Source organism: Oncorhynchus masou, unplaced genomic scaffold, assembly GCF_036934945.1.
Source record: "Oncorhynchus masou masou isolate Uvic2021 unplaced genomic scaffold, UVic_Omas_1.1 unplaced_scaffold_1507, whole genome shotgun sequence".
NCBI lineage: Eukaryota > Metazoa > Chordata > Actinopteri > Salmoniformes > Salmonidae > Oncorhynchus > Oncorhynchus masou.
This window is the reverse complement of record NW_027005086.1, coordinates 32,192-42,500: the sequence shown is the minus strand read 5'-3', so window position 1 is coordinate 42,500 and position 10,309 is coordinate 32,192. Positions and strand designations below refer to the sequence as shown.

The window sequence follows — 10,309 nt, the reverse complement described above, 5'->3', positions numbered from 1 at the left end:
CAGAGCATCAGAGACCCCAGGATCATGGACAGAAGAGCAACAGATACCCTCTCTGTCTGATTATCCTCCATGTCCTCAATGGTGATGATGGTGTGATTGTTGTTCACTTCAGACCCAGGGACACAACCAGGGTCTGTTCTCCAGTTGTTGTTGTTGTTCTGGCCGGGTTCTGCCGGGTGAATTCTGGCCCTGAGTCTGACGTGTCCCCTGACAGTCCAGAGGACCACAACCCCCAGCAGCACAGACAGCAGAGCCACAGATATCTGCAGGACCAGTACAGTCTTTGTGGGCTGCAGGATGTAGGCAGCCTCTATCCTGGTGTAGAGTCGACCTTTGACCTCCTCCAGACTCTGGCAGGTGTACCGACCAGCGTCTGAAGCTAGGGCACTCACTATCAACAAGTCCTGGCTCAACATCTGGTACCTGTCTCTCAGCTGGAGGGGCTGCTTAGCAAAGTGCCAGCTCACCTGTGCCAGGTTGGATGCTGGTTGGCACGGCATGTGGATGGAGCTCCCAACAGTAAATGCTAATGTAAGTGGCTTCACAGGGACTGAAAATAACACAATGGGTGGGGGGGGGGGTCACTGAATGTCCTTAACTTGGCATGTAGCCTACTTCATGTTGATACATCACAGTATTTCACTAGTTGAGAAATAAACCTACCTGATCGGGGGCACATCGAGGCATCTGCATGTTTAAGGCTTTGGTACATTTTCCTGAAGGTTAAAGAGCTACTGTTATTCGAATGGCATCTGAAATCATATTTGTTCCAATAGTACATGCAGACAGTGGTTATTCTAGAGTGAGAGTGTTGAGCACGATCCTACCTGGAGCCAGTGGGTAAGTTGAGGACAGATGAGCAGGCTGCTAAGGTGGTGTCCCAGGCACAGTAGGGATCTCTGGCCAGGACACAGTCCAGACAGGACCCATACCGACCACAGTCCCTAACTGGAATCTGGACCACTCCAGAACCTGCGCCTGCATAGAGCTGTCCCTGGAGAAAAACATACACTGACTACTAAACCACCAGTGTTAGCTTCTCATTGGATGACCTGGTGCTATTCATCTTGAACAAGCAGGTAGCCTAGTGGTTAGAGCGTTGGCCTAGTAACCGAAATGTTGCAAGATGGAATCCCTGAGCTGACAAGGTAAAAATCTGTCGTTCTGCGCCTGAACAAGGCAGTTAACCCGCTGTTCCCCGGTAGGCCGTCATTGTAAATAACTGGCTTGTCTAGTTAAATAAAGAAATATACTTATAACGTTTTGCACTAAATGTGTTACCGTGCCAGAGGAGAGACGCAGCACTTTGATTGGCTCCAGAGTCTGGAACACCTGGGTCTCTTGGATAATGACGGTGTCACCAGCAGCGTACTGCACAGCCTTCTGCACCGTGCCCTCCTCTGTCAGGGAGCAGAACACGGCAGTTACTCTCTAGAGCCAACACTGACATTGATTGATTTTCTTTGTCAGATAAAAATTCTCAGATATACACACAGTACATGAATACATATATAGAGAGTAATAATTGCTGCCACGAGCACAGAACAGTGTGAATTTGGATGATAAAGGCTGTGAATAATCAGTACCTGTTCCAATAAACATAACATGGTGGATTTCTCCATCCACGGCCATGACTCTGTCCACAACAATCACCGACAACTTGGCTCCCCTCTGCAGCACCAGTGGACCCCGGTCAGCGGAGGCACTGCTCCCTCCAAGAGTGGCTGGTCACGGACGAACTGCAGGGTCTTGTCAGGGAGGTCCAGCGAGTGCACAATCCCGAGGTCCCGCACAGCATTGGTCATACACTTTAACAACAACACAACCAGAGAGTTGAGACCTTTCACATATAATAATAATTATGACAGAAACACTCTTAAAAAAGAAGTTACAGGTCTGTGAGAGCCAGAAATCTTGCTTGTTTGTAGGTGACCAAATATTTATTTTCCACCATAATTTGCAAATAAATTCATTAAAAATCCTACAATGTGATTTTCTGGATTTTTTTTCTCTAATTTTGTCTGTCATAGTTGAAGTGTACCTATGATGAAAATTACAGGCCTCTCATCTTTTTAAGTGGGAGAACTTGCACAATTGGTGGCTGACTAAATACTTTTTTGCCCCACTGTATACTGTAGGTCTATAATTATGACAGAAGCACTCTTGAAACTAAACATGTGTTCCTAATAGCCCCTATTCCCTATATAGTGCATACCTTTTTACCAGGGCTCATAGGGTTCTGTTCAAAAGTAGTACACTTTGTACAGTAGGGAATAGGAAACCATTTGGGACTCAGCATGAGCGTTTTTGCCACATTTGATTAAGTGTTTTGGACAATAATTGTGCACTGTAGAGGAACATAGGTACAACACTGTCACATGACACTTAAGGTCTGGAAGTTATTCAGTCACCTATATAAGTCATGTTATTACTCACCGTTCCAGGTCGTGGGACAGGCTCCTCTCCGGTGTGGGTAACCCACCTTGTTTCTGACTCCATTGTCACCGAGTCATATACCGACCCTCAGAGAAGACTTTCCCAATGTCAGCCACGCTGAACGCACACACAGTGGAGAGATCCGATGTGGTTCTGTAATCATCAAAACACCATTCATTATTCCAACATCACTTCAGAATCTCTCTCACAGAAGGTTCATATTTGAGTAGTATCCCGACAACTGATCATTACTTCACAGATTTGACAGTATGTAATTTCTGCTGGACTGTTACTAATAAAGAAATGGTAGAACTCACGTCTGCGGGCTGAAAACAGCGTAAAACAAGCTCTTCCTCCAATCCTGGTCTTTCAGGAGGAAGATATCCTGAATGATGGCTGGCAGGCTGGGTTCCAGGGGCGCGGGGCAGTCAACACGGGCCTTCAGGTAGGACGTCCACTTCCTCTGTAAGGTCCTCTGACCACCCAAATCCCCCTGCACACCAACCACAGAGAGGGGGACATGCTCGGTGTCAGTGTCGACCATAGTATTCGGAATTAGAACACTAGAACAGACATAAACGTTCTTTAAATTGAAGATCATTTTACATGTGTACCTTGCAGACCCGTGCCACACGAGATACCCTGATCTGGTCTGGCAGGTCAAACTCCATGGCCTCCTCACTAAAGAACATATAGACTTTATCGTCGTCCCCATCGAGGTTGTTAATGCTCTCGGGGATGACGTCCAACTGTACGAAGGAGGGCTCTGAAAAAAAGACAGTTCGGTTTTCTCACAGAGACTGAAAACACAGACTTGGGGATCCATTATTTAAAGCATATTGAATAAAGTAAGACATTTAAAATGTCCGTATCTCTCTGTGGAATGTCCACATTCAGATGTCTGTGTAGCTCCGCATCAGGAAATGCATCAATACATTGTCAGAGTATCCTGTGGTTGACAGGGAGTACCACATTGAAAACAGAGGGCTTGGAGCTTACTGTTAAGCCAGGACTGTCTGTGTTCGGTCCTGATAGCCGGGAAGGAATGACGCTGCAACACCTGCTCAGTACCCAGGAAGTTGACCGCTGTGGCTGAATATAGTTCTGTCCCTGATTGATGGTTAACAATGACAATCATCAGAACAGAAATGATAAAGACTGTAAAGAAGTGAATGAAGTTGATCAGTAATGTATTTTGCATCACTAACACAACTTTCAGTGTGGGTCCACTTTTTTCAACACTTTATTTACAGTTGTTTTATTTAAAATAGTGGGTGCACAATTCTACTACTCCGTCCTTGTGGGGAGGTACTGCAGATATCAGAAAGCAGCTGTTACTCACCAACCATGACCGAGGTTGACCTCTGGAAGGGGTCAAAGGAAACTTTCCCTCGCCCCTCTTCCTTCTTCCCTTCCAGGGTCAACGTTCCGTTTGCGTAGGTCTGTTGGAGAACACAATGCACGTTTGGTTGCGATGTGGAGTTGTACATTAAGGCTGTGATCTGTAATCACTTTGAAAGGTAGTTGGGACTCTCACAGACAGACAGAGGTTTGGTGTGCTACATATGTCTGCAGTTAGTTCAGTGTAAACAACCAGAATAAGACAACGGTCCACAGTTACATGATATGTAGTGTGAAACAACAGTTGTCCTGTCCAGGTTATACTCACCATATAGTCACATGTGGGGTTGTATGCGTTGGTCCCACACACCAACATCCTGCCATCGTGGAGAGTCTGAAGTGTCTTGATGTAGTTCTGGCATTCCATCTGGAATAGGATCATGTGGTTTGTTTCTATCAGTATACTGCTTCAGAGAGTTGTCTGGGAGGAGAGATGATCCATCATGCAATCAATCCACTTACTGAATCTTTTCCTTGCTCTTGCAGGACATGTTCTGCTCCTCTGAGACCTGCCAGTAGACCTGCAGCAACAGACAGATTCCCATTAACATACAGCAGACTGAGACCTGCAGCAACAGACAGATTCCCATTAACATACAGCAGACTGAGACCTGCAGCAACAGACAGATTCCCATTAACATACAGCAGACTGAGACCTGCAGCAACAGACAGATTCCCATTAACATACAGCAGACTCTGAGACCTGCAGCAACAGACAGATTCCCATTAACGTACAGCAGGCTCTGCAGACCTGCAGCAACAGACAGATTCCCATTAATGTACAGCAGACTCTGAGACCTGCAGCAACAGACAGATTCCCATTAACGCAGACACTGAGACCTGCAGCAACAGACTTCTGCAGACCCTGCAGCAACAGACAGATTCCCATTAACATACAGCAGACTCTGAGCACCTGCAGCAACAGACAGATTCCCATTAACGCAGACTGAGACCTGCAGCAGGCTCTGAGACCTGCAGCAACAGACAGATTCCCATTAACATACAGCAGACTCTGAGACCTGCAGCAACAGACAGATTCCCATTAACATACAGCAGACTCTGAGACCTGCAGCAACAGACAGATTCCCATTAACATACAGCAGACTCTGAGACCTGCAGCAACAGACAGATTCCCATTAACATACAGCAGACACTGAGACCTGCAGCAACAGACAGATTCCCATTAACATACAGCAGACTGAGACCTGCAGCAACAGACAGATTCCCATTAACGTACAGCAGACTCTGAGACCTGCAGCAACAGACAGATTCCCATTAACGTACAGCAGGAATACTCTAGAGACCAGACAATACTGTATGGATGTATTGACATACAAGACATTGATTAGACTGAGTTCCTTACCCCAGCCTTTTTCGAGGAGATGTCCTCAAGGTCCAGAGCGTAAACGGCGTCTCTAGCACCAATGAAAAGGACACCCAGGTCCTCTCTCAATGTCATCGTTGAATAGTTTGAAATGCCATTCTCTCTGAAAATCTTAGCATCTAAACAGAAAAACAACATGATAACACTTTACTTAGAGTGATTGTATGTAGCATTTATAAAACATTTGTGTTCACGACATAGAGGCATAATGCTCTATGTTTAAATACTTTAAAATATTGTTTAAATACTTTTTATGGGCCTAAATGCTTTTACATAGTCTTTAGGAATGCTGTTACAAATACTATTATGTAGAATACACTCTTAGAGAAGAGGTGATATCTAGAACCTGAAAGGGTTCTTTGGCTGTCTCTTTGAAGAAGCCTTTAGTGTTCCAGATAGAACCCGTTCCACAGCGGGTTGTACAAGGATCCTTCATAGGGTTCTCCCATGGGGACAGCCAAAGAACCCTTTTGGGTGGCTTTGGATCATATTAGATGATGCTTTATATTGAGAAAAAACATTAGACTAAGCTGCCATATAAGCCTAACTTTAGTTGAGTGGAAAAGATGCATTTCTCTGCATGCAAGGATGTAAACAGGCATTGGAGAGAGATAATGGCTTACTGTCACATTGTACGGTCTTCCTAGGGATGCTGGCGAACCCTTCACCCAGGGGTATGGAACAAAGGACCAGGAACAGGACCAAGAAATCCCTCAGGGAAGTGAGAGGAGCCATGATGGTCCTCTTGTCAGCAGCTGTCAATGCTCAATGCAACACACAAGTCTCTTAATGTTGGTGTTGGCCTGCTGTTTATAAAGGATTGACCGTGTGATGTCATAATGCTGGTAATGAGATGTTGATTATGACATCAAACTGTACACTACAGTGGATTTAGAAATGGATCCACAGTCTGGACACATTGTTTTCCTTTTTGGCTGCTATTATAATTGTCTCAACTAGATCACCCCCCCACACACACACACACACACACAAAACTGTGTAATGATCTGGACAGATTGACCAAAGCTTTTGGATTCTATTTAAACTATACAAGTTTTGATCCTGAAACATGTCCCATAGGGTTTAATGGTGGAATGTTGAATTACTCCAGCATTCTAAACTGTGCATTGTTTGGTCAGCTACAATAGAATTTTCAGGAGTAGAGTTGGGCTACACATTCTAAGACTGATGACACAATGTACAATCTACATGCCCAGCCAATGCCAGTGGCATCCATAGAAATATAATCTGGATTGTATTTCTATGTTGTCACCCTCCTCAAATCACTATGACTGTACTAGTGATCTGGTTGTCCCTCAATTACCCAGCTTTTTCCACCCCATACATGGAAGCTCACCTCTAAATCAGCCATGATTTCTGACACCCTTATAACATTGTGCTCTATTGAAATTAAATGTAGTTTATGTCTGTGTGTCTGTGGTGTGTATGAGTGTGCGTGTGTTTGTGCATACAAACTACTATGAGTGTACATGAGTGTGTATGTGTGAGTTTGTGCACTGTTGTGCACTGTGTAAGGGTGATACATGGTTTGTCTAAGGGTGGGAGACAGGGCTACGGCCGTAAATCCACCCAGCCGTTGCCGTGGTGATTTGCTTTTTCTGGGAAACCATAAACATCCCGATGGAGCGACACGCTGCCCTCTGAACGTGGCAAATTAAGTGGCCAGTGTGTGTTTGTGTGTGTGTTGGAGTGCTCAAAGGCATCTACTTGAGAGCAAGGCATCTGATTGGCTGATGTGAGCAGACAGGTCTAAGAGATCGTTCCTCTCTGTCACTCCATTGGCTGTGTGGGCCAGTGGGAGGGGTTTAAGCTAACGGGCGATAAACCCGTCTAATCCAGAACATTGTTCAACATGAACACAGATGAACCATCAGTGGGGGCCAATGGCCACAATGAACTACCCTCAACCTCCCAATAAGACTTCAAATAAGTATCTGTAGAATCAATATAAACCCAACCACATACATGTACTCTGTATGTATTATAGATACCTTGTTATTGATCAAGTATGTCACGTGATGCTGTTGTGGTATAGTTATAGGGGATCTTCCCTCTTGGGGAGGGGTGTCGGTGACACTTTGCAGTGACACTGGGGAGACAAATGACAGGTAATGGAACTGTACTGTGATAAAGTGAGCATTATTGAGTATCGTGGGGAGGCCTCTTTTACCCTTAATTGTGTGAGAAATGGTTGTTCTTTGCCCATTTAGGTGGTTGGTCCAGATTTTCTACACTTAATAAATGATTTGGGATCAGGTTTTCCTACCGTGGTGCAGACCTTCACTAAAGGAAGCTTACTGACACACCTAACCCTAGACCAGAGATGTCTATACCTCACCAATGAGGGCTGTAGATACAGGAGGTTCTGGAGTGGTCATTTTCCTTTTACTTTACTAGGCAATTCAGTTAAGAACAAATTCTTATTTTCAATAACGGCCCACACCAAAGGAACAGTGGAACACAGAACAACCAGATTTTTTTCATGTTTCTCCAGCAACCTTTTGTTACCCTTTGTGGTGTCATCCAATGTCAGTGTGTGTTTTTCTCCAGGGACAGCTAACAGTGGGGACTGTGGTCGGTAAGTGTGTATTGTAAATGATATGCAGGAGATTCACCCTCTCCGCAGAACAACAGAACCATCTCCAGATAGGAAGAGTTGTGTGTGTGTGTGTGTTTGGGGATGAGAGTGGTGATGGTGTTAAAAAGCCTATTAATCCATTAGCACCATCTCTCTCTTCCTCCCTCCTTGCCCCTCGCTCTCTCTCCCTCCCTCCCCATCGTCTCTTTCCCTCCCTCCTTCCCTCCTCGTCTCTCTCCCTCCCTCCTTCCCCTGTCCCCATCATCTCTCTCTCCCTCCCTCCTTCCCCCCTTCCCATCGTCTCTCTTGCCCTCCCTTCCTCCCTCCTTCCCATCTCTCTCCCTCCTCCTTACCCCATTCCCATCTATCTCTCCCTCCCATAAATCTCTACCTCCTTCCCCCATCGTCTCTCTCTCTCCCTCCCTCCTTCCCCCTCTCCATCTACAATGGGGCAAAAAGTATTTAGTCAGCCACCAATTGTGCAAGTTCTCCCCACATAAAAAGATGAGGCCTGTAATTTTCATCATAGGTTCACTTCAAACTATGACAGACAAAATGAGAAGAAAAAAATCCAGAAAATCACATTGTAGGATTTTTAATGAATTTATTTGCAAATTATGGTGGAAAATAAGTCTTTGGTCACCTACAAACAAGCAAGATTTCTGGCTCTTACAGACCTGTAACTTCTTCTTAAGAGTGTTTCTGTCATAATTATTATTATATGTGAAAGGTCTCAACAACTCTCTGGTTTGTGTTGTTGTTGTTGACCAATGCTGTGCGGGACCTCGGGATTGTGCACTCGCTGGACCTCCCTGACAAGACCCTGCAGTTCGTCCGTGACCAGCCACTCTTGGAGGGAGCAGAAAGAACACTGACTTTACAGATAAGCTCAATCAGAAACCCACGGTTTGTGTTTCTAACGTCTGCAACAAGAAGAAACGTAACAACAGTTCACTGTGTGGCCCAACTCAGAGATGAACAGATAAGAAGTCTGGGAAACGAAAGATAATTCAGTCGGATGTTTTCAAATGAAAATATACCATTACCACTGTTTATGTCTGACGAGTAGGATAGGACTCACTCATAACGCTGGACATTTAGATACATAGCAAGACCTTGTATGAATGAAAAGCAATCAAACAAACACAACCATGTTTGTTGTGGTTAATATCTGATTTCTATGGTTAATTTCTAAACAGAGCAGATTTGGAGACTGAGATATGAAGGGAGAACAGAAGAATAGCAGAGCAGCCATGGAGGCAGTTCACGGTATTTGGGGATCTTGAAAACAAAACAGGACATGCCAACAGAATGTAATCCACCTACTGCATCACTCGCCTGCCATAGACACCAGACAAATAGGCCCTCCTCCTCTGATGGTGAAAACTCTTTCCCCCATCTTTGTTCTGTCACATTCTCCATCTCCCCTTACCCCCTCCCCTCTCTCTCATTTACTCTCACATTAACCTTGTCCTCCCCATCCATCTCTTGTTAACCATTACTCCCCTTTATCCCTCTTTCCAACCCATCTGTCCCCCTCTCCTCCTCCTCCTCCCTCCCTCCTCTCTGGTCCAGGTGTCTGTTCTGTTAAAATCAATCCCTTTCCTTTAAACCCATTCTTCCATTTCACTCCCCTTCTGCAATACTGCAGCACACAAACTCACTCCTCCTTCTGTGTGTGCTCTCTCCACACATACGAATAAACGCACACACACACACTCTCTCTCTTTCACCCCTCCTCCCATGTGCTCTCCACACATTCACCCCTCCTCCCATGTGCTCTCCACACACTCACCCCTCCTCCCATGTGCTCTCCACACACTCACCCCACCTCCCATGTGCTCTCCACACACTCACCCCTCCTCCCATGTGCTCTCCACACTCACCCCTCCTCCCATGTGCTCTCCACACACTCACCCCACCTCCCCATGTGCTCTCCACACACTCACCCCTCCTCCCATGTGCTCTCCACACACTCACCCCTCCTCCCATGTGCTCTCCACACACTCACCCCTCCTCCCATGCTCTCTCCACACACACACCCCTCCTCCCATGCTCTCTCCCACACACACACATGCACACCTCCCCTCCCCATATACACACATCTCTCCCCCTCCTCCCCCTATCTTTTCCATCAGAAAGCCTCTCCAGGGTCATTACTGAGCTGAAAGAGACACAAACACCAGCAGAGCCTGAGGTTGAACTAAAACTGACCCTCCAATCACACTGAGGGTTTAACTAAAACTGACCCTCCAATCACACTGGGGTTGAACTAAAACTGACCCTCCAATCACACTAACTAAAACTGACCCTCCAATCACACTGGGGTTGAACTAAAACTGACCCTCCAATCACACTGGGGTTTAACTAAAACTGACCCTCCAATCACACTGGGGTTGAACTAAAACTGACCCTCCAATCACACTGGGGTTTAACTAAACTGACCCTCCAATCACACTGAACTAAAACTGACCCAATCACACTGGGGT

At 45.7% G+C, this 10,309-nt stretch overlaps 1 pseudogene; it reads right to left on the bottom strand.

Annotated features, from left to right (window-relative positions):
- Positions 1–5,956, bottom strand: part of LOC135531077 (semaphorin-4E-like) — a 6,074-nt pseudogene extending 118 nt beyond the window's left edge.
- Positions 5,957–10,309: the final 4,353 nt, after the last annotated feature.